Raw genomic sequence first — 25,876 nt, forward strand, 5'->3', positions numbered from 1 at the left:
GGCCACCTGATGCTCAGAACCAACTAACTGGAAACTACCCTGATACTGGGAAAGATTGAGGGCAGGAAGAAAAGGGAGCAACAGAGGATGAGATGGTTGGATGACATCATTGACTCAAAGGACATGAGTTTGAGCAAACTCCAGGGCATAGTGAAGGACAGGGAAGCCTGGCATGCTGCATTCCATGGGGTTGCAGTCGGACACAACTGAGAGACTGAAGAGCAACATGGAGCATATATGTTGATTTGGGAATCTCAGATCTTGGTGTGATAATGAAAGTCATTGTGGTAGAGGAAGAGGTGAACTGAAAAAAAATAAAGCCTCTACAGCAAAATCTAAAAAAAAAACACAACAAAACACACATATATATTTTTAGTTATGTATTTGATAGAAGGAATGACTGGGATCAAGTGGCAAGGATGGCTAGGTGAGAAGAGCAGGAGGGGAGCATTCCAAGCAGTTGTGTGGACTAAGTAAAAACAGTGTGTGTGCTAAGCAAATGACGCTTCCCTGTAAATTTCTTACATGTCTCCACCCTCCACCAAAATAACACTTCTAAGTCTTATATAGAAATTCTGTTGTCTTATATAGAAATTCCATTGCTAACTGGCTTCCCAAGCCCCCAGAGTCTATGATTGTGTTAGACAACATAAAATTGCCATTTTAGTAGACTAAAAATGGTGGAGCACTTGAAGATTTTATATGGCTTCACCTAATAGGGTCATATAATTTTCCATATAAGTGAGTTTCCAATGGAGGCATGCACAACAAATAAACCTTGCCTGTTCTCAAAGCCCAGCTAGCTCTTGTATCCTGACAAATGGGCTGAACTGTTTGTGAAATCCAAGAGCTTATTTTCCTTGAGAGGAGAGATCACTGCCTTAGGCTCAAGTAGATTTCCGTTTGGTTCCACTCATTGCTGCCTTCCTGTATGTCATGACCCCATGCTTCTTTGTCTTGAAACCTCAGGTAATCAGGGTCCACTCATTGCTGCCTTCCTGTATGTCATGACCCTGTGCTTCTTTGTCTTAAAACCTCAGGTGATCAGGGTCCATTCATTGCTGCCTTCCTGTATGTCATGACCCCGTGCTTCTTTGTCTTGAAACCTCAGGTGATCAGGGTCCACTCATTGCTGCCTTCCTGTATGTCATGACCCCGTGCTTCTTTGTCTTGAAACCTCAGGTGATCAGGGTCCACTCATTGCTGCCTTCCTGTATGTCATGACCCTGTGCTTCTTTGTCTTGAAACCTCAGGTGATCAGGGTCCACTCATTGCTGCCTTCCTGTATGTCATGACCCTGTGCTTCTTTGTCTTGAAACCTCAGGTGATCAGGGTCCTAGTGGTGCCTGTGGAGAATGGGGAGAGGGGTTGGTTCTCAAAGATTTATTTTAGTGGAGACCCAACGTATCTGTGGACCTGGATGAGCATCACCCCAGCTAGGCTATCTCTGGGCAAGTTGTTGCTTAGAAGTAAAGAGAAATTCTCTCCAGAAATAACAGAAAGTACTCCAGCCTGACAGTTGGTGCATGGGATGGCTGAGTGGTCTGCTGTGTTGATCTAGTTCCCAGACAGCTTCTGGATGCCCAGACCATGTCTGTCAGGAAGATACAAATGCTCCCTACCAGTCATGCTTGTAAAGCAGGCATCCACTCAGGCACCCACCCTGGATTTTCTAGATCTATCATAACAGCCCTTCCTCATTCTCTCTCTTTTCCTTTCCCTCAGCCAGGCAGAATCTCTTTCTAGGTTGACAAGGAAGCTCCTTTCCTCTCTGCTTTTGTCTAAGATATTTTGTTTAAGTATTTTGATCCTTTCTTTTTTGCCTTTTCCATAATACCTCACCATTGGTTTGCAACAGATTGTGCCGAGACTTTGTAACCAAAGTGAATCAGAAGATAATTTCCTTCTCCTTGAAGGCAAAAAACACTACATTTTAAACAAAATTCTGCTGCGACAAGGGAAGGAAAGAAAAAGTTTAATTTCTGAATCCAAACAAACTTTAATGTTCACAACGTGCCACAATAGGTTGTCCTGAAAATGGTTAGTAGCAACAACTACTTCATACCCTGTGGGCAAGGGTGCTTCTTCAGATACATTCTCTTGCACACCTAAGAGCTAGAAGAGTGTAGCTAGAAAAGTTTTCTCTAAGAGTTTACTAAATAAGTAGGGAACACAAGGACAATGAAATCTTCCTTGTGGTCAACTGTATTTATCATGTAAAGTTTGGAGAGACTCTGTTCTGTTTATTGAAGAGCTTTGTCATTCTTCCCGCTTCTACTGTCTGATTGGCTACTAGATGATGTCTTCTGGAAATTTTCAAAATTGCAGTACTTAAAGAAATTGCTGGGTATTTTTACAGCAAAACTGACAAAACACGAGGCTATTGTGTAAGCACCGATCCTCTCAGGAAATGCACAGGCCTGAGGATTTGGGCTTCAAGGGCTGAGAGGCAAATTGTTTCCATCCATCGCCCTAAATTTAAACACGCCTACCATGATGTGTTTCCTTAGAGGAAAGAAAATGTGGCATTTTAGTTCTGCTGGTTATCTGAAAGGAAAGGCAGGGTTTTTAATGGAGGGAGATAAGGTCTGCTTTATGTATTACGAAGAACTGAGACTTAAGCAGTTTAGCTATACTGCTTTTTGTCTGGGGGCGAAGGAGAAGAGCCAGCTCAAGTTTTATGTGGAGGAAAGGTGGTCCCCATCTCCCTCCTACTCACTTGTTCCTCTAAAACATACACGTGTGTCCCAGGACACTTCCGTGGTTCTCTCAGCCTTGCAGTTGATTTTAGTGCCTTTTGTGTGAAGTCAGATATACAGTGTTCATTATTATTAGCTAAAACAATTGATTCTGATGCACTGGAGCAAACCTGAGGGTAATTGGTTGACTTCAGAGCAGTTGGTCGCTGGGCTAAGCCACTCGTGTGGCACTATATCTTCCCTAAACCTTTTTATGACTCCTAGTCAGTGTGGTCACATCCTGGTATGCTATGCTAAGTCACTTCAGTCGTGTCCGACTCTGTGCGACCTCATAGACGGCAGCCCACCAGGCTCCCCTGTCCCTGGGATTCTCCAGGCAAGAACACTGGAGTGGGTTGCCATTTCTTTCTCCAATGCATGAAAGTGAAAAGTGAAAGTGAAGTCGCTCAGTCATGTCAGACTCCTAGCGACCCCATGGACTGCAGCCTACCAGGCTCCTCTGTCCATGGGATTTTCCAGGCAAGAGTACTGGAGTGGGGTGCCATTGCCTTCTCCGGGTCACATCCTGAGAGCCTCCTAAATATTTTCTGTGGGACTTATACTCCTTTTTCTCAATCGTGTTTCAGTTTCCCTTTGGTCCTGGGGAGTTGGGCTTTGGTCAGGGAAGACAGGATTGAGAATGGGATTTTACCACATCTGGAACTCAAAACTCTCCACCAAGCCTACTGCAGTTACTGAAACCCCAGACATGTTTTATCGCGGGAATAGGCCACAGAAATCCAGTAAACAACATAGTCATCACAGGGACAATTTTCTGGAAAAGATGTTTTTGAAGAAGGTAAGATCTATGATCAATCAAGTTTTTACCTCTCAAGCAAAACAATTGTTTTCTAAAGCAGGAATGTGGCTTCCCCACCCCCAATATTCCCATATACTCTTAAGTGGCTGAATTCCAAATATTCTGCCATTATCCTTGAGTTTACAAATGGACCTTTCTGAAGGTCAACTAAATAATCCTTTTGAAGCTAAAGAAACTAGCAAACTGTAGAATCATTTGCAGTAAAAGGTAGCATCAGCCAAATTAAATGAAGCTGCATAATGGGGGGATGACTCCATATGAGGGGATGACCCCACATGAGGGGAGATGTATTAGATTCGTTCAGCTTGTGCCACTGCCATGAAGCAATAGCGATCTGGCAGCATCTCAGATGATGCTCTTCTTTGGCACATGTTCCTCTGGGGCCTCTGGATGTGCCCTCTCCTCCATATGGACTTTAGTAATTATTTGCAGAGCTAAACTTTAATCTTAAAATGAGGCAGGCATCTTAGGATACTAATATGTTCCTAAGAATGCTCCTAAGAATTGCTGGCTTCTCTCTTGTCTCAAAATTTTCTCTTCCAAACAGAATGGTTGTGGGGAGGGCTGATGGGGCTTGCGTGCGCAGAGGTAAGCATTGGAGATGGGAAGGGTAACTGGGAAGACAGTTCTTTTCTTTTTCTCCCAAGATGCTGACAGTGCCTGGATATTCTTCCCAACATAGTATGGTTCCTGAGAAAGATATTGAAAATAGAAAAAGGAGAGTTCTAGAAGATACTATAGACAATTTCTAGTCCATATGGGCACGCGTGCTCAGTTGTGTTCTACTCTTTGAGACCCCATGAGGACTCTAGCCTGCCGGACTCCTCTGCTCATGGAATTTTCCAGGCTAGAGTGGGTTTCCACATAGTTGAGTAAATCAAGGGAACCAAAGCAGCTAGGAGTCTAGTCTGGTGTCTTGTCTCTTGTTCATAGCTGAGTCACTACAAGAATAGCAGTCTGTTTTCTCCCAGGATGATTTTTTTCTTTTTTGTTTTTTATAACTATAGTAGCCTACTTGGAGAAAGGTAAAGAAAATGAGTTGGCTCTACTACTGTGAACGAAATGATTTCAGGCAAAACAAGTGGCTCCTCTGAGCTTGCATTTTCCATTCCGAAGACGGAAATCATTAATGACCATCTTAGAGATCTCCTGCTACTGTGGTGATGATAAAAAGGCATGGTGTGAAAGCAAGCTTTTCTGAAGACTTTAAAATGCTGTACGGATATTAGAATCCCTTGCTTCAATTAAACCTTTTGGGTACTGGGCATTTTGGGGATCATCTGGAGACTGTGTTTGAGCTTTTGAAACAGAATCCTTGACAACATGGGTAAGCAGCACCAATCCTCAATGTGTATTTGAGGCAGTATTTCAGGGTGTGTGTCTGTGTGTATGTACAGGGATGAAAGTCTCAATCCAGCCCAGCTATCACACAGACATGGGCACCTAAGAGTAAGATGTGTCACTAAAGTGAAAGCCTTACTTAAAAACAGAGGGCGAGGGGAAAATGCAGGTCTCTGTTCTTTCTTGGCTAAGTGGGCTGAGTGTTTTCTAGGCCTGTGGGTTTCCTTGGAGCTATGCCTCTTAGTGGCCATCAGTACAGCAAAAGCAGCTGGGAACATCAGACACTGGCATGTTCCAGATGGGGGATGATAGACAGAAGCATCAGAGGGCAAGTTTTAGGATAGCTAGAGAAACGGGTGTAGTTTAAAAAAAAAAAAAAAAAAAGATTTGAAAATCTTTTCATCTACTCAGTTTTATCCAAGCATGCCAAAAGGCAGGGCTGTCTACTTGCATGTAGAGTCAAAATCCTGGAAGAGAGTGCCATTTCCAACTCTAATATGAAGACACCAAATACAAGTAAATGCTCAGGCAGGCAGAGTTCACAATGACTAAAAGAACAAAGGGAAAAAGGAGGAAGAGCAGGGCGTTTTGCAAGCAAACAGCTTTTATACCTTTTGCAGCAACTATCTCATGTGAAGACCTTGGGGTATATGCTATTTGTTTATATTGAAACAGGCAGTAGGGCATTTCATATATAAAATGTTTTAGTGATGAATTATAAACAGGGAAGGAATGGAAAAGGCCAGTGGAACTCTTTTGTTGCCATCGGATGACATATAAAATATTCCTAGACATCAATTCTCTTGGAAAGTCTCCAATTTGGAAGATTATTTATTGGGGAGAGATGAATACTATTAGAAACAAATAGAGTCGGGAAAACCGTAGACTGGGAATGAATACTATTAGAGTCAAATGGAGTCAGGAAAACAGTATTGCCATACTTCTCCTCCTAAATTTAAACTACACTCTCTGAATATGAGCAGAAAATAGAAAAGATGGCATGCGGAGAGCAGGCATTCGCCCGACCATCCTGATCCATTCGCTGTAAGAAAGCACCGGCTACACGCCATAAGATCTAATTACCCAGAATTGCCTTTCCTGCCCCACAGCAATCATTTTGATGACAGGCTTCTCTGCACTGTAAAACAAGATGGGGAACCTGTGCTGTATAAACTGCCTCGCGCTTCCTTCCCTTCCTCTGCTATCAGCGTCCCCATCTCATTTATTTTCCACACATTAATGGTAGCAGTCACCTTGAGCCGGTGATGCAGAGTAATTTTCACAGAAACCTTGATCAGAAACCATAAATCAGCCTGATGTGCTTTTATGGTCTAATAACATTCCGGTTGCTCCTACAGGCCTTTATGTAAAACTGCATTGCAGTGAGTCCTTTGGTTACCACCCCCACCCCCCACCCCCTCCTTTTGTACAGCGCATGCGCCTGCCCTCTCCAGCACCCCGCCCCCACTATCCCTTCTCTTCTCACTCTCTTATCTCTCTAGGTAGATACACGTGTGCATGTTCACTTAAGTCACGTGGATTCAGTTCATTTGTGACAAAACCACAATTGAATGGCATTATACATACTCCTCACGGTGGCAGGAGACGAAAATTCTTTCAGGAGCATAAAATGATGTATTCCTTGGATTTCTCAATGCTGTATCTTAACAAATGAAGGGTCTGTAACTCAAAATTACATAACATTTAGGGGCTTGGGTCTGTTAAGTGATTCTATATATATATTTCTTATTAGAACAATGGATGCTGCATCCAGGTAGACTCTTGCTCCATTGTTGGCAGATACGCTGAGGCTTGGCTGGCTCGAAGCTCAGTGGTATCTGACTCTTTGCACTATGGCCTGTGGTCTGCGGTACCACTGACCACCTAATGGGCCCGCACTCCCACTACTCCCTAGGAGGCTGAATTAATATGGAGCAGTGGGATTAATGGAGAGGCAGGGAGCAGACTGGTGGGTTTGCGTTAGCGCGTGTTGGGGGGCTCTGCTGGGAGATGGAGTACTGGACCTGTCGCTAGGGGATGATGGTGATACTGCAGCTGGCAAAGAAGCTCCAGTGTCTAACTGAACCAGTATGGGATTCGAGGTGGAATTAAGCAATGCATCTGAGTTCATCATCTGGGGTGCCTTCACTCCCTCCAGCCTGCCTCAATAATCTAATCGGATCTGTGCACTTCAGCTCAGAGCTAACAACAACAGCAAACCAAACCCATCTCAGGTCCAATCCACACCTCCTTCACCTATCAAGAGCCTGCGAGCTAGACATCCCCTGGGTGTGTGTGCCTGTCTGGAGCACACAGAAATTTTTGGTTTAGAATGGTTCAAAAATACAGCTTCTCAGAACTGTGTTTTCCTCAGCATGGAAATACCTGCAACAGAAACCAGTTATTCCTGCATTGCCACTTGGTGAATTAGTGCAAGAAATTAATAAAGACCATTTGACTCAATCTGAGGGAATGTTTAGCCTTGCCTTGGAAGTGAGGAAAGCTGGCAATGATCTCTGATTTTTCACTGCTAATGCATTGAGTGATAATTACTCCCCAGTAGACCTACATAAATTCCAACCTTCTTAACTGGTGCTTCATGAATATACCAAAGGGAAAAAAGAACCCTGGGGCATTAATCAAATTTGCCAAGATACTACTCCATGCTGGTTAAAAGATACATCTGCAATATTTATACATAAATCTATTTTTATATGTCCACTAACGTTGCTCATGCATGCACTCACATGCTCATTTGTCGTGACAACATGGCCAGCATTTGTAAGGATGCTCCAAACGTCAATGCAGGGGTAATTGCAGAACCTGGCTCTCACCTTCATCTAAGACTCTTTGTTTTCAACTGTAAATTGTGATGTCTAATTTCCTCACTTTATATATAATGGTGACCAGGTTAGGCAGTGGCCACAGTGTTTGTTAAAATGTGTTTACTGGAGACTTAAATTTTTTATTTTTTTGCTGCTAGTATTTCAGAAGCTGCAACCAGTTCAGCACCCCAAATCTTCAGTGAAAGCTCAGTATTGAATTTTTTAGAAATTGACAGGCAATTTCTCCTTTTGCAATGGCCTGAGGTTTTCAGGATTGCAGTGGCAAAGGCTAAATGTGAAAAGGAAATGGGGGTGAGCAAAAGCCCTTTCTCTCCACAGTGTCCACTGCCCTTTGATGCAGAGAACAGCATTTGTTGTCTGTTTAGTAGCCATTTCTAAACCCTCCTAGCTGGAGGCAATGTACACCAGACCAGAGGGGTGGGAGCAATAAAGGAGAAATGCAGTAAAGAACAAATCCTTTTCAGATCAGCTGATTGGCAGTTGTGAATCACGCAGCTCTAGCACTGAAGCAAGAAAGAGCAGCTTCGCCCTTGGCACTCATTCTTTTGCTGTAAGCCTTTCTTTGCTAGGAACATTTTTCTCTTTCAAGTCTTAAACTATGTTAACTCCTTATGATCCAGCCATTTGTCCAAAAGGGTGAACTATAAAGACCCTTTGTAGAAACCTCTAACTTGTGGATGTGAATTGATAGCAAGAAACACTGGCATTTTCAAATATTCTTCTACCTGCACTGAAATTATAACAGAAATTCACCCTGTGGGTTAAATACCTTTTATTTTGCATCAGATCTGAAAAACATTTTTGAAAAAAAAAAAAGGATTAAAGAAATGAGGTACATATTTGGTTTAAGTATATGGCTACATAAAGAACTTAGATCATTAAAAATGGGGAGAAGGTATATGAAATGATCATTTGGTGATTTCTAAAGATACTTTCATTCTTTGCAGTCATGAAGATATAGCCCACCAGAGTGATCTTTAAATCCTGTGACCTAGTTCTAAAAGTAAATTATCAGAACAATTATAGGCTGGATTTATTTCAAATTGTTATAAAAGAAGCACAATATAAATTAGTCTTTTTTTTCTGAATTCTTTCTGTGATTTAACAATAATACATTTGTGTTCAATTAGGACATTTATTGAGAGAAGCAATTTTTTTAAACAAAATTATTTGTCTCTTCATGTATTCTCATTGTTCATTTTATTAAAATATTTCTTTCCAAATTGTTAATTTTTATCCTTTAGGTCCAGTGATTATGTTATAATTTAAAAATGCAGCTGTTGTTTTCCTTATTATAAAATCAATAAATGTTTTGATAAAATACTAAATGGCAAATATATTTGTCTAAAAGAAAATTTGAATTCTCAGATCCTTCAATTGTTAAAAATAAGGGATTACCCAGTTTCAATGCTGTTAGTGGCAGTATTTGTTGAAACAATGGATGTTTCCTTAGTAAAAACCTTCCACTGTGTTTGTTTTTTTCCCCCTGCATCCTAAATTGTGAAGCTTTATAAGCGGGAATCCTATCTCAGTTATCTTCATAATCACCTCAACCTTTTTTAAAGCCTGACTCATATTTGGCATTCAATATGCCTGTTTTGAATAAACACATACATCAATAATAGGATAAGTAGTTAATTGCTAGGATAATATACTATGTATTCTTAAACTATGCCAGTTTTTTTTTAATTATACAATACAATAAAATAACACATTTCTAGAGATCGCACATAAAAAGCAACTTGGGAAAAATATCAAACTTTTCTAAAACTATATTGTGGTATTGTGATTTATAATAAGAAATATATATTTGACCTTTGTCCCATTTCTGTCACAGAACTCTCCAAACCCTTGGGATTTTCTAAGTGTTGAGAGTGATAAAAGTATCTTTTGCTATATCAATGAACAGACTTTTGGAAAGCACCTACTTTCCAAAGTAGTTGGGGGTTGGCTGCCAATGGAGCCAAGCATGTGATGTGAGGGTTAGAACTTTTGTTCCACCCTCTGACATCTGGGGAGAGGAGAGGGGCTAGAGGTTGAGCTGATTGCCAATTGCCAACGACTTAATCAATCCCACCTATGTAAGGAAGCATCTGTAACAACCCAAATGGACACTGTTCAAAGAGCTTCTGCCCCAATGAACACAAGGAGATATAGGAATAATGGTATGCTTCAAGAGGGCATGGAAGCTCCCTGCCTTTTCGCCATGCCTTGCCTTCTGCATCTCTTCCATTTGACTGTTCCTGAGTTACATCCTCTTATAATAAACTGGTGATCCAGTAAGGAAAATATTTCTGAGTTATGTGAGCTGTATTAGCAAATTAATCTAATTTGAGAAGGGGGTCATGGGAACTTCTGATTTACAGCCAGTTGGTCAGAAGTACAGGTAAAATTTAGGCTTTTTACTGCCACCTGAAGGGAGGCTGGGTGAGAGGGAGATGGCAGTTTTGTAAGAGCTGAGCCCTTAACCTGTGAAATCTGATGCTATTTCCAGGTAGATAATGTCACAATTGGAGTCGAATTCTCGGACATTCTGCCAGTGTCCAAGAATTGCTTATTGTGTGAAGAAGCTCTCCAACATACACATATTGGAACTGGATCCAAGAACCTAATTTATTTTTGATCAGGCTCCTGTCTGGTATGGTTGCTAAGGAGTTTCAAAGCTCTGGTTTCTGTGAGCTAATGTGCAAATATCAGAGAAGGCTCTGAACTTATTTTTAGTTTGTAGCTGATATTTAGTATAATTTATAAGGCTCACTAGTCTGTCAATAAATAATTATTTAGCACTTGGTATATAACATAAACTTCTCAATTTATGAAGAATGCAAGACATATATACAACTGACTCAAACTCCTTCCTCCTAAAGAAACCCATTTGAGGTTTTAACCACCAGCTGGTGTCACACAGGGGCTTCTACAGAAAATCTAGGAAGAAGTATTCATTTCTTGAGGTTCAGTGGTGGCACAGCTTCTGGGATTCTAGCTTTGATAGAGTCCTATCAATTTTCCACTCCAGTCTCCTGGCCAAGCTAACAACTCAAAGGACTAAGCCCTTCCTTACATTCCCCTGCGTGTCAAAACTTCTGATGGCCCTAGGTTTTTTTTTTTTTCCTCCATATGCAAGATTACATTTCTATCTTAATGACATTTCATTCATCCTTGCAGGATCATTTAAAATAACACCTCCTTAAAGGAATTCCCTGACACTCCAGTGATTAAGACTCCTTGTTAGCAATGCACGGTGGGGAGGTGGGTAGTGGGAGGTGGGGTACAGGTTCGATCCCTTAGTTGGGAACTAAGATGCCACATAGTGTGGCCAAAACAAACAAAACAAAAAGCCCTTCCCTCAGCCAAACACGCTCCATCTCTCCCTCTGAACTGAAAAAGCTGTTCACTGCATACTTACAGCTCATGTGTATGGGGCTATGGTGCACTCACGGTAGATGTTTGTTTCCTTTGGAGTTGACTAATGTTGTCTTTTACATACGTGCCCATAATTACACACACAGGAAAGTGAAGAATGACTCATAATATGCTTGAGTCTAATTCTTGTTCTAACTCTGCCCCCAAGCCAAAACTTTCATCTTTATTACAGTTAGTGCACAGTTTATTTTTCCCTTTAGACTTTTCTAAAGACAGCTTTCTTTTTTTTTTTTTTTTTTCCTGGAGCGTGTAGCACAGTGTCTTGTACATGACTGGAGTTCTAGAAATATTTAGTTTAAATAAATCAAATACAGTTTTTGTAGAGGACATAAGGGAAGACACCAAAGACATCAGTTCTTCAATTGTAAGTTACTTTCCAAAGACCTACTATGGTGATCAGATGGTTAAAGGTACAGTAGTACATAGAATATAGTAAGTTCTTGAAGGAAGGAGGCTATCTAATAGAAGGAGGCATGCTGATAATTCTGCAGCTGCTGTGTCGCCTCAGTTGTGTCCGACTCTGTGCGACCCCATAGATGGCAGCCCATTAGGCTCCTCTGTCCCTGGGATTCTCCAGGGAAGAACACTGGAGTGGGTTGCCATTTCCTTCTTCAATGCATGAAAGTAAAAAGTGAAAGTGAAGTAGCTCAGTCGTGCCCAACTTTTAGCGACCCCATGGACTGCAGCCTACCAGGCTCCTCCGTCCATGGGATTTTCCAGGCAAGAGTACTGGAGTGGGTTGCTATTGCCTTCTTCAATGCTGATAATTCTAGGCAACTACAATTCAATGCTAATATTAAGATGCTGGGACAAACTCAGTCCTTTACTGCAACTCATAGGGGCACATGTGTTGGAATTGTTTTTCATTTATTCTCCTCTCCTTTTCAAACCCTCTAAAGGTGCTTCAGGCTTGTGAAAAACAGAGTGGAAGAGAATTATGAAAAATATAAGAAAAAATAATAAAGGAAATAATAAAAGGATGAGTGGGCAAAACCAACCTTGGGGAGACCTGCACACACTGTGTTCATGAGGGAGAGAGTGAGCCCAAGTACCAAAAACCAAGCCTCTAAGTCAGACTGTGTGGAAGCCATCCTAGGAAAAGGCTCACTCCTGAGAACTCAGCAAGAACAGCTAAGCAGAGCAGCTACCGCACTGTGATTTTGCATCCCTGGTGTCAATATTTCCTTCGGTTGCTGATAACAACTTGGAGCTGTGTGTCTATTCCCCATGAAGGTTTGGTATGAAATTAAAGAGTACCGTTACCTTCCCAAGGCCTTCAAATTGTATCCGGGAAAAAAAAAGTTCCCTTCATGGCTTGATGATTATCATCTTTCACGTGCTGTGTTTTGTTTAGGCTAAATTCCAAGCAGCCACAGCAAATTCAGCCCTGTACCAAATGCTTTGCCCATAGTGCCATTTAAGAAATACATGTTGAAAAAAATAAATAAATGAATGTAAAGATGAGACACACCAGCCTATTTAAAGGGGTAATGCATACATTTTCCATCTTGGCACAGTTCAGGTTGTGGGAGAGAGGAATCCAGTGTTCTTTATAATGCACCTAGCAGTCATTATGATTGCAGGCAAGTGTGCATATGGCCATTTCTCAGGATGAATCAGGCCACGTTTTAATAGTTAGTTCCGGCAGTTCAAAGTGGAATGGATTTATTTCAAGAGGCTCAAGAAAACCTCATTTTGAAGGCTCTAATAAAAAGTAAGGATGATAAAGAACACTGTTTTTCATGATAAGGAAAATTCTGCCTTTCAAGAGAGACATCATAATTTCTTCTAATTATAAGAAAAATGTTGCTGCCTTGAGTGCTCTTATTCATGTGTACAGCCAAAGGGATTTTCTGCATAAAAGAATAATTAGGTTCTATCCCTTCATACTAAAAAAAAAAAAAAAATCAGCTATCTTTCTTTTCCTTTATACCTTTCCCCCCTCATATTCTTTGACCTCTACTCTGCTGAATCTTTTATATGTCATGGAAGGAAGATTTAGAAGGGCTTTGATTTCTCCCATTCCTTTGGTGGCTGGCAGGGTTTGCTGTGCTGAATTTGGAAGTGCCTAATTTGGGAGTTCTATTCATGTTGGGCTGTAAACTGATCAGATTTCATTTTATGTGTGAAGATCATTTTCAGTCTGTGGATTTAAACATTTTTATTTGCCTGAAATACACAGTACATAATACACTGTGGGCTTTTATTTAGGAAAGCTCTAAAGCAACTTCATTTTAAGAGACAAAGGACATTCTGGGAAGCTTTGCCCTTTAACCGTGTGAACAGTTAAGAGTCGGGGTCACCCCACTGTTCTGGGATGGTGGCTGCAATCACCTCTGTTGTTACCACATTATAAAGGAAGGTATAGAAAGAAGACAGCTGAGCACAATTAGAACTTTTCATTGACCTGATTTGTGTGGTCCATAATTCTCAACTGCGTGGATAACGGCTGTGAGAGGAAAGATGCACAGCAGTAATGGAATTAATTCAACCCCAAATGTCAGCAAAGTAGAAAGAAAGATGGCTCAAACTCATAGTGAATGATAATATTGTTTGAACCTTCTGAGAGATTAGAATTTGTTAGACTTCAAAATGGAATATGATCTTTGGCTTTAAAATAGAAAAATCAATGTTAAATATAGACAGGAAAAGAAGTCTTAGGGATTAGATTTTTCGAAGAAAGTTTAGTGGCTTTTTGAAATCACGTTGATAATAGCCACCGTTTCCTGACTGCTAATTCTGGAACAGACCTGGTTTGGGGATATTAATAACATTATCCAGCAGCTGTGGACAGTGGAGAAACTGAGAGGGAAACAACTGGTTGGCTAAGAGCACATGGTCAGACACTGGTGGGCAGACTTCACTTCTAAGTGGTTATACATCAATAGACTATCCAATCTGGCACCAAAAAGAAAAAAAGAAAGAAAGCTTGAGGTTTTTTTCTTATAAAGAGTTTCATCACATTAGCTAGACGCTACCATATAGATAGGCAGAAACAAGTTTATTTTGGTTTAAGGGCTCTTTGAGATATTAACTGCCTAAGATTATTAGTCGACCATTGAGTAACATCCAGTTCAATCATAAACACGACCCCTGCATGTGCTTGGAGAGGGGATGACTTCCAACCAATTGTTGAGGAGGGTAGATTCTTCCTTCCATAGCTGCCCTTTAAAATTTTTTATTCTTCCATCTCACAGAATTTTTTCTTACTTATTAAGCTAACAGTTACCTGTAGTGTTTCAGGGGCTATTCCTTGCATATGAAAAAGGGAGATGAAATAATTTTGCCCACAAAAAGGACGAGACCCACTTGGGCGGCAAGGTGGCAGCCTTAACACACTGAGTGCTATGCTTAGTGTGGCAGCATAGCATGGCCGCTGACAGAGGGCTTAAGAGCCAGACCAGCCATGGCCGCCGGTTATATACATGTATGAATTTGTACAAGTTATTTAATCTCCTTGTGCCTCAGTGTCTTCACCTGTAAAATGACTATGATGACAAAAATAGCGTCTACATCATAAGCTTGTTGGGAGGATTAAATGAGTTCACACATGTAAAGGGATGAGAGCATTGAAGGCATATAGCATGATGTCAGAGTAAGTAGGATATAAATATGGGCAGAGTACTTCAGGCACATTCTCTTCATTTAACCTTTACCATATCCCTGTAATAAGGTTATATTACATTTATATTACAGATTAGTAAATGAGTCTAATAGAGATTAACTAACAGATTCATAGTTGCTTTATGGATGTGAAAGTGAAAGTCACTCAGTCCTGTCTGACTCTTTGCGAACCCATGGACTGTATAGTCCATGGAATTCTCTAGGCCAGAATACTGGAGTTGGTAGCTGTTCCCTTCTCCAGAGGGTCTTCCCAGTGCAGGGATGGAACCCAGGTCTCCTGAGTTGCAGGCAGATTCTTTACCAGCTGAGCCACAAGCCCTATGGATAGGCAAAGGTTAAATGAATTCTGCCAAGAGAATGCATTGGTCATAGCAAACACTGTTTTTCAACAATACAAGAGACAACTTTACACATGGACCTCACCAAATGGTCAATACTGAGATCAAACTGTTTACATTCTTTGTTGCCAAAGGTGAAGAAGCTATGCACAGTCAGCAAAAATAAATAAATAAATAAATAAAAATAAAACAGATCTGGAGCTGACTGTGGCTCAGATCATCGGCTTCACATAGCAAAATTCAGGCTTAAACTAAAGAAAGTAGGGAAAACCACTAGGCCAGCCAGGTATGACTTATATCAAATTCCTTATGAATATGCAGTGGAGGTGACGAATAGATTCAAGGGATTAGATCGAGTAAACAGTGTGCCTGAGGAACTATGGATGGAGGTCTGTAATATTGTATTGGAGGCAGTGAACAAAATCATCCCAAAGAAAAAGAAATGTAAGAAGGCAAAAGGGTTTTCTGAGGAGGCTCTACAAATAGCTAAAGAAAGAAGAGAAGCAAAAAGCAAGGGAGAAAGGGAAAGGGAAAGTTTAGTTCAGTCGCTCAGTCGTGTCCGACTCTTTGCGACCCCATGAATCATAGCACACCAGGCCTCCCTGTCCATCACCAACTCCCGGAGTTCACTCAAACTCACGTCCATCGAGTTGGTGATGCCATCCAGCCATCTCATCCTCTGTCGTCCCCTTCTCCTCCTGCCCCCAATCCCTCCCAGCATCAGAGTCTTTACACCCAATTAAATGCAGAGTTCCAGGGAATAGCAAGGAGAGACAAGAAGGCATTCTTCAATGAACAATGCAAAGAAATAGAGGGAAAAAACATAAGGTGAAAGACTAGAGATCTCTTCAAGAATACTTGAAATATCAAGGGAACATTTCACCCAAAGATGGGCACAATAAAAGGCAGAAATGGTAGAGGCCTCATAGATGGAAAAGAGATCAAGAAGAGATGGAAAGAATACATGGAAGAATTGTACAACAAAGATATTAATGAACCAGATAACTATGATGGTGTGGCCGGTCTCCCAGAGCCAGACATTCTAAAGTGTAAAGTCAAAAAAAAAAAAAAAAAAAAAGTGTAAAGTCAAGCAGGCCTTAGGAAGCACTGCTGTCAATCAAGCTAGTGGTTGTGATGGAATTCCAGTAGAGCTTTTCAAAACCCTGAAAGATGCTGCTATCAAAATGCTGCACTCAGTATGTCAGCAAATCTGAAAGACCCAGCAGCAGCCACAGGACTGGAAAAGGTCAATCTTCATCCCAATTCCCAAGAAGGGCAGTACTAAAGAATGTTCAAACCACTGGACAATTGCACTCATCTCCCATGACAGTAAGGTCATGCTTAAAATCTTGCATGCTAAGCTTCAGCATTATGTGAACCAAGAACTTCCAGACATCCAAGCTGGATTTAGAAAAGGCAGAGAAACTAGAGATTACCTTGTCAACATTCTCTGGATCATACAGAAAGCAACGGAATTCCAGAAAAAGATCCACCTCTGTTTCATTGACTGCACTAAAGCCTTTGACTGTGTGGATCATAACAAACTGTGGAAAGTTCTGAGAGAGAAGCGAATACCAGACCATCTTACCTGTCTCCTGAGAAACCTGTTTGTGGGTCAAGAAGCAACAGTAAGAACCCTGTATGGAACAACGGATTGGTTCAGGATTAAGAAACAGGGCTGTCTACTGTCACCTTGTTTATTTAACCTATACACAGAGCACATCATGAGAGATGCTGGGCTGGATGAGTTACAAGCTGTAATCAAGATAGGCAGGAGAATTATCAACAACCTCAGATATGCGGATGATACCACTCTAATGGCAGAAAGTGAAGAGGAACTAAAGAGCCTCTTGATGAAGGTGAAGAAGGAGAGAGAAAGAGCCAGCTTAAAACTAAATATTAAAAAAATTGAGATCATGTCATCCAGCCCCATTACTTCATGGCAAATAGAATGGGGAAAGGTGGAGTAGTGACAGATTTCCTTTTCTTGGGCTCTAAGATCACTGCAGATGGTGACTGCAGCCATGAAATCAGACGATTGCTTCTTGACAGGAAAGCTATGACAAACCTAGACAGTGTATTGAGAAGCAGAAACATTCCTCTGCCAACAAAGGTCGGTATAGTCAAGGCTATGGTCTTCCCCCTGGTCATGTACAGTTGTGAGAGCTGGACTGGAAAGAAGATAGAGCACCGAAGAACAGGTACCTTCAAACTGTGGTGCTTGAGAAGACTCCCGAGAGTCCCTTGGACTGCAAGGAGATCAAACCAGTGAATCTTAAGGGAAATCATCCCTGAATACTCTCTGGAAGGACTGATGCTTAAGCTGAAACTCCAGTATTTTAGTCACCTGATGCGAAGAGCCCACTCATTGGAAAAGATGCTGATGCTGGGAAAGATTGAGGGCAGGAGGAGAACAGGGGAATAGAGGATGAGATGGCTGAATGGAATCACTGATGAAACAGACATGAACTTGGGCAAACTTTGGGAGATGGTGAGGGCCAGAGAGGCCTGACATGTTGTAGTCCATGGGGCCATGAAGAGCTGGACATGACTGGGCGACTGAACAACAACCATAGTCACTCAACTTGTAATAATTCAAACCTTGGTAAGTTGAGGTACTAAGCCAGACTGAGATATGAACCCAGGCTGTGTGATGTGTGATTTTATTCTTTATATTCCTGGTTGAGAATTTTGCCTTTGTGGTTTTAATATGCCCAGTATCAATATGTTAATATATTCATATATGATTTGATATATACATATATGATACTGTATTCTGACTCCATAGAGGGCGAGAGTGCCAGCTTTACTAAATGTACAGAGTCCCTTGTCTAATTATCCGCACCTTTAATAGTGGGGTGATGAGGTACAAGCCCTCTGATTCCCAACTGCCTAAATTTGAATTCTTGCTCTTCTACTTACTCTGTATATACTGGGAAAGTTATTAAATTTCCCCTTGCCTTAGTTCCTTTATATTAAAATAGAGATAGTGCTAATAATCTTTGTCATAGAAATAATCTTTGTGATCATAAAATGAGTTTATGTTTAAAGCAGTTGAACCTGACACATAGCAAATGATGCATACTTTGTATTATTATTTTTACTATTCTTCTTCTATGATTTCAGATTAGGATGGTTTTTAGAAGCCTTGGTTGACTATGCTAAGATCTCTAAAGCAATAACAATAGGAATATGAGAGAATTAAACAATGTTCCATGGCTGGTAATCTGAAAGATTATGAAAGAAGGAGGCAGACTTAATTCAATAAGGTTAGAATCAAAAGCTTATTCATGGGATTATTTTTTGGTTAAGAATTATCATTTTTTAAAGAGTCTTGGGTCCCTTCCCTCTACCAGAATTTAAACTATCAAACAATTGAGTTGAATCAATATATTTTCAGGGAATTTTCCTAGATTTTTATCAAGTATATTTAAAGGGAATTTCAGATTCTCTACAGCTAGCCAAAGAGATAGCATGAGTTAGGAGACAAGGGAGAGAAGGGATGATAGTGTATATAATGGGAAGGTATACAGCCTATTGAGGAGGGCATGGCAACCCCCTCAAGTATCATCGCCTGAAGAATCCCATAGACAGAGGAGCCTGGCAGGCTATAGTCCATGGGGTCACAAAGAATCAGACATGACTGAAGTGACTTAGCAGAGCATACATCCTATCCTTGGAGTTTCCTCCTAATGATAAAGATTGTCCTCTACCCATATTTAGCTGTGAAAGTAAATATTCCATGCTCTTCTCTTCACCTCTTCTGTCCAGCAGTACTGCCTATTTCTACCTTTTAGCTTTTTGTATAGCCTAACACTGTCCTCCTGTACAAGTCAGAAAAATCAGAATATATTAATTTTTTCTTCCCCTTCACTTGCCATGTCACCCCCAGGAATCAAGTCTTCTCCTTTAATGAAGCTTTACTTGGTATAGCTCTCCTTTCCCACCACCATTACTTTAGATTACGGCCTTGTTAGGTCTCACTGAAATAATTTCCCCTCCTCAGTATTCTCCCTGCCCCCAGAATTGCTCTACTCCAAAGTATATACAAAGTAAATTTTATATTCATCATGTGGAATCTAGTATTCAATATATTTCCATGGCAAGATTTCCATCTATGGCTCAGTTTCGGACTTCACTCGTTTCTTCCTCTCTCTCGCCCACCATTCTTCACCCCTGAACAAATGTAAACCAATTGTGTTAAAATTCTGGTGACTTATCATGTGGGTCGATACTCTTATCTTTGTCATTGCTGCTGCTCCTGTCTGGAATACCCTCGAGAACTTCCATTTCTACTCATAAATGATCACCTAACTCCTCTTACTCATCCTTCAAAACTCTGCATGCTATCAGTTCCTTTAAGAAGATATCCCTGATCCCTTCAGCTTCCACCAACTACATCTACTAAATCTTCGAACCTTGTAAGTCCATACGGTAATTATTTGACCATCTTCTTTCTAGGATGTGTGCGGGCGTGCTGACACTTTGGTCATGTTCGACTCTTTGTTACCCTTTGGAATCTAGCCCACCAGGCTCCACTGTCCATGGGATTCTCCAGGCAAGAATACTGGAGTGGATTGCCATGCCCTCCTCCAGGGGATCTTCTGGACCCAGGGATTGAACCTCGATCTCTGGAATCTCCTACATTGGTAGGTTCTTTATCAATAGTATGACCTAGCATGTAAACCTCTGAAACTCAGCTATTGGATACTTCCTCTCTGTTTCTTAGGATGTAGCTCAGTGTCTTTCACTGATAAGTGCTCAATAAATGTTTGTAGACTAAGATCTATAGCAATAAAAAAACATAATCTTGAGTCACCTTAAAGTGAGATTTTTGTAGGTAATTCAAATAATTTAATAGCAATACATTAACATTTTCTGGTCAAAAGTTTGGGATGTCCAGAGTGTTCATATACTGATATAAAAAATAAGTTTGTTAACATCTCCTATGAGTGAAATGAAGTGCTTAATATTTTACATTTTAAAAGAACTTTCTAGTTATCAAAGCGTTGTAACATGCATTATCTTTGAGGCATATGACAGCTGTGAAGTAAATAACACAGGTATTATCCTCATTTTACAAATGAGAAAACTGAAGCTCAGAAAGAACTGCCATATATAAAATCACTCACACTGAAATAAGGTAATTTGAAACCTATTTTAAGGCTCTAAAAATATGAACATTTAAGCCTTTACTACATACATTTGTTATTCCCACTGTATCATACTGTTCTCACATTAGTTACAATCAAGCTGGGAAAATACAGAAAAAAAAATGTGTATTAATTTACAGAGCAGTGTCATGAACTTTATGCATATATTCTAGCACAATCCTCAAAATAGCTCTGGCAGATAGAAATTATTAATCCATTTTACAGATCTAGATTTTACAGATCTAGAAAATGAAGTCAGAAAGGACAACTTTTTAAAGGTCTCAAAATGATTAAGCAGTAAAGTCAGATTTTAACCTGAGATTGGTCTAACCCCCAAATTCAAACATGCTTAATGCAAAAAGGGGCTGGCCAGTGGGCCAAGGAAGCCTGAGAGTCTTGAGTTCAATCTGGAATGGTATTTATAGCCATGGTTTGTGGAAAGGACCCAGCTCTAGGAGTTTTCAGAAAGAACTTGAAGGTAGCTTCATCCCAGGAGAAAATGACTGGGTTGTAGCAGGACTCCAGTCATCAGCTGATGATAATGGAAAAGTGCCCAGTCTTCTAAAAAGGGACTTGTTTGGTATGGGCTTACTGACTTTTTGGTTACCAACAAGGTAATCTCAGGGCTTAGAGCAGGGCAACCATTCAAGCAGGGAACTGGAATGGGAAATGGGAACCAGGACAGGAGACGAACCATTCTGCCAAGATAATAAGGAAGAGTGGAGGAAGATGTACTTCCCAAGATAGACTTCTCTCTCTCTCTGCACAGGCTTCAAGTTTCCTTCTATCTTTATTCTCAATCCTCATGACTTCATTTACCATCTCTATGTTGACAACCTCCAAATGTCATGGTTCAGACCTGAGTTCAGACTCCTAGAACCACTACCTGATGGACTGCTCCACTTGGGATGCCTGCAGACACTTCAGTGCTGCTGTTGCTGCTAAGTCGGTTCAGTTGTGTCTGACTCTGTGCGACCCCATAGATGGCAGCCCACCAGGCTCCCCCATCCCTGAGATTCTCCAGGCAAGAACACTGGAGTGGGTTGCCATTTCCTTTTCCAATGCATGAAAGTGAAAAGTGAAGTTGCTCAGTCATGTCTGACTCTTCACGACCCCATGGACTGCAGCCTACCAGGCTCCTCCATTCATGGGATTTTCCAGGTAAGAGTACTGGAGTGGGTTGCCATTGCCTTCTCTGACTTCAATGCTAAATGTCCCCAAATTGAACTTAACCTATTCTGTCTTCATAAAACCTACTGTTCATATAATATATATTTCAGTAAAACATAGCACCATTTACCCATTTGCCCAAGAAAGAAACTTGGCGTTTTTTACTTATACATCTGGTTAATTTTCCCTCACCATATCTGATCTATCCCTTAATCTTACAATTCTGTCTCTTTAATAACCCCTGAAACTGTCCCATCCCTTCTACTACTCCCAAGGCTTGGGCTTTTGATAGACTAGATGATTGCCTTCAGCCTTGCTCGTTTCCACACCATGCTCCACAGTGAACTCAGCGTTATTCCTAGCGATCCCATCTGGTCATGTCTTCCCTGTGCTTTAAACCTTCCGTGTATTCCCTGTTGCTCTAAGGATGAAGTCTGGGGTATAAAGGGTTTTCTTGTTTGGTCTCTGCCAACCTTCTCACCTCACAGCTTGCCTCCCAACCACAGAGTTCAGCCATACCCCTGATGCTTCAGTAAAATATTTTAAAGTCCTTGAATGTGTTCCCAGACCATTCCTTCCCTACCCCCCAACTTGGTTGGGTATCCTTCATATTCCTACAGCATTCTTTGTCACACTTACCTCTAACATAGCACCTGCTATATTTTGTTAGAACTGTTCAAATTTTATCTCCTTAGTGAAATTACAGTTCTTTAAAGGAAAGAATGATAAGTTTTTCACTGTTGTTTCCCCACAACCTCTCAAGGTAATTGGCCCATAAAGGTGGTCAACAAATATAAGATGAATAAATGAGTCCCAGGGGGATCATCTGAGCAGGAGATCATGGGCCAATTCCAAAGTCACTGTTGGTGGGAGGATAATAAGTCTAATGACAGACACGGTTTTCCCTGGCTCTGGACCTTCGATTAAATCTGTAGCTAGAAGATATGCAGTACCAGTGCCTGGCCAAAGATGCCCAGGCAGGCACAGCTGATTTTAGGCTCAAAGCTGGAATCTCTGACCTAACTTCAGACTTTTATTCCTTTGTGTTTATCCCTAGGATGATGAACACAGTCTTGCCCCTTCTTGGGGCCCTGATCTGTGCAGAATCTAACAGGCTTCTTTGGACTACCTTCCTTTGGCTGTCTTATCCTTGGTAATGAAACAAGGCCTGGAGAATTCCATGGAATGTATAGTCTATGGGGTCGCAAAAAGTCAGACACAACTGAGTGATTTTCACTTCACTTACGGACCTCACAGGATTTATTTTATTTGGACAACTTTTATTATTCTCTTCAGATTGATTCTCAAATAATAAATTAGTAGGCTCACTTAAAAATAACAGATTGGTATTTCTAGTTTATTAGTGGACCATATATCCAAAATCTGACTTTGGTACACATAAAAGCACCATGGAGAAAATCCATCCATTGGCACTGGGTAGCTTATGAGTTTCCTTTTTTTTTTTTTTGCCACATAATCCCTTGGCTGTTCCTTTGATCAGCAGCGCAAATCCTAATTAAGGTTTCATCTGATAATTTGATTTCACGATAAAGATCTATTCTCAGTCAGGAGCTTTGCCTCCTTAAATTCCCGAGGTTAATGAAAATCACTAATCCAATGGATAAACAGGCAATGGAAAAGTCAAATCATAACTTTCATATTTTCAAAAATACTGTGACTTAAGGGTTTTTGGAGGCTCTTACAAGGAAGAGAGATTGAGATGCAAATTTCACTGAGAGGGAACAGAAAACTTCCTAAGTGGGAAAGGGAATTATGTAAATGACACTGCTGTTTTAAAAGTACAGAGTTTTCTAGTGCCACAGATCTCACAGGTGTTGAGGCAGTTCCCTTCCTAAATGACAGGAGAGGACAAGAAGGTGAAGTCGAACCTTGCAGAACAAAAACACGGCAACGGATTCTGAAAATGAAAACTAGATTCTTGCTTCAAATCTGTCTGTTGTGTGGCCCCTGACTTTCTGGGAAGGCCCCTCAACTCTGAGTCTAATCAATGTCAAGTTCATCAAGAACAGGTCACTTTCTTTCATCAAGAAACCAACAACGAACAAACCTGGGAAGTAAATGGGTGGATTTTTCTTTTCAAATCCTATTAGTTCTGGGAAAATTCCACAAGACTTTGACAACATTCCCCAAATGGTCTGCGCTAATAGCAGAGTTCAACATATTACCATTCAGCAGGATGAATCCATATTTATTTCATGAAATTTAATTATACACCAGAAGAAAAAAAAAAAAAAAAAAGGAACCAAGAGGGACATAGAGGAGATAATGCCAACGTACTGAGAAAATAGAGAAAGAAGAACAGTTACATACATAGATGAGAAAAGGCAAGAAAGAGAACAAAACAGAAGCAGAATTTAAATGTGCCTGTGACCACTTATTCTGAACACTACTGCTCTGAAATACCAGAAGTCATCTCTTGAATTTAAGGAGAATCTGTTCTACGTTTGTTTTATATCATCGAATTACAACAAACCATCTGTGCAGAAAACAACATATACAATACACACGCACAAATGTGCCCTCAATGTCCAGATAAAAAGTAAACTAAGTCTGTTTTTGTACCCTTTACCCAGAAGGTCATTGGTTCTCATTTTTCTAACCCTCTCTTGTAGTAAGAATGTCTATGATGCTGCTGCTGCTGCTGCTAAGTCGCTTCAGTCGTGTCCAACTCTGTGCGACCCCATGGACTGCAGCCCACCAGGCTCCTCCGTCCACGGGATTTTCCAGGCAAGAGTACTGGAGTGGAGTGCCATTGCCTTCTCCGAAGAATATCCATAGATAGTTCCAAATCATTTACTAGAAAACTGGTTTTTTTTGAACAGAGTGGATGGGAAATAGGATACCAAGTACAATTTCTATTTAGAATTATCGAAAGATCAGTAATGATGGCAAAGCTGCTGCCTACTGCCAACCCTCAGGTATGCTTTTTGAAAGAAGTTCGTGGCTCCAGGCTATTTTGAAGGGAAGGCAGATCATCAGTCATTGAAAAATCAAGTACTAATTGAGTCTCTAGTCAAAATACACAGTTAAGAATCTCACTGCTTTCTTATTTAAAAATAGTGGCTCTCTCCTAGCAAGGTAAAGAGGAAGAATATCTGGAGTATTTGACCCGGTAATGAAAAGGAATTCATTCTCATTGTTATCATTCATCAAGCTGAAAGATAGCCTTCACTGTGAACTTGAAACTGAAAACAATGTGTGTGTGCGTGTGCGTGCGTGCGTGCGTGTGTGTGTGTGTGTGTGTGAGATGTAATGCGTTTGGAGAGTGCAGAGGAAGGGGTATACATACACATCTTTCTGAGCCAAGGGCTTAGGGTCCTGTCTTTTATGGAAAGAAAGCCACAACAATTTTGTTCACACAGCACGTGCAGAAGTTTAGCTCTCTATTTAAAAAGGTGGTTTTATTTTTCTTTCTCTATCAGATACAGTCCAGGGCCCATCTAAACCTAAAGGACTTAAATCACATACAGTGGGCCTAAATAGCACACATCTAAACGCAGAATGGTTATGGGAAGGGAACAGCTGGGTTGTATAATAGATCCTTCATTTCAACCTAGAAGTAAACAACTCCCATGTAAATATCAGGTCTGTGAGAGCCATCCCCTGAACCACCCTCCACCCCAAGAAAAACTGCTTACATTTTAGATGTAAGAATATTTGCAAATTGAAGAATTTTCATAAAGTTTGAATAATTGATACAATGACCTGTGTATCAGTATGAGAATAAAGTGAAATAATCAACATTTGCTGAGATTTTTCTATAGACGAAGCATGCTACTGGCATGAGATAGGAATAGAGAGAGTACAGTGTCAGCAACGTTCATCCTCTAATGAGACAAGTTTGTTCTAAGGCAAATGCTGTTCCCAGTTACTACAGTGGCTATACAAATAAAAAGAAAGAAATACAGCAGGTGTACACTTGTAAGAAGTATACACACACACACACATACATACATAAAAGCTACGTAAGAGGATATATAGTAGAGGTCTGATAGCACATCCTTGAGACAACTGCCTTTATTTGAATTACAGCTCCACAGCTTTGTGATCTTTTGGCAAGTTATTTAACCTCTAAGCATCTCGATTTCTTCATCTGTAAATCAGACACAATAATATCATCTATGAGATGAGAGTGTTGTGCATAAATAAGTTAACCCATGTGATGTGTTTATCTCAGTGCCTGGCATATGTAAGTGCTCATATTATTATAATCCCACGGCAAATACCATACACACATACATACATGCCACACACAAGAGCATTTAGGACAGTATGTCCATTTTACAGAGGTTAAATCAATTAAAAAAAGAGATGCTATAAAGACAGAGGCTTTAAAAGAAATCTAAATTTAAAAATGAAACCTAACAACAGTTAGAGATGGCAGGCTGAACTCCTGTATTTA

General features: G+C 40.6%; 1 long non-coding RNA gene across 1 annotated transcript in view; it reads right to left on the reverse strand.

Annotated features, from left to right (window-relative positions):
- Positions 1-365: 365 nt before the first annotated feature.
- Positions 366-25,876, reverse strand: part of LOC129634342 (uncharacterized) — a 95,726-nt gene continuing 70,215 nt past the window's right edge. Inside the window, exon 2 of the long non-coding RNA XR_008705565.1 lies at positions 366-1,346. This is a non-coding gene — a long non-coding RNA (uncharacterized LOC129634342). The remainder of the gene's footprint in view (positions 1,347-25,876) is intronic.

Source organism: Bubalus kerabau, chromosome 19 (genome assembly GCF_029407905.1).
Source record: "Bubalus kerabau isolate K-KA32 ecotype Philippines breed swamp buffalo chromosome 19, PCC_UOA_SB_1v2, whole genome shotgun sequence".
NCBI classification, from domain to species: Eukaryota; Metazoa; Chordata; class Mammalia; order Artiodactyla; family Bovidae; genus Bubalus; species Bubalus kerabau.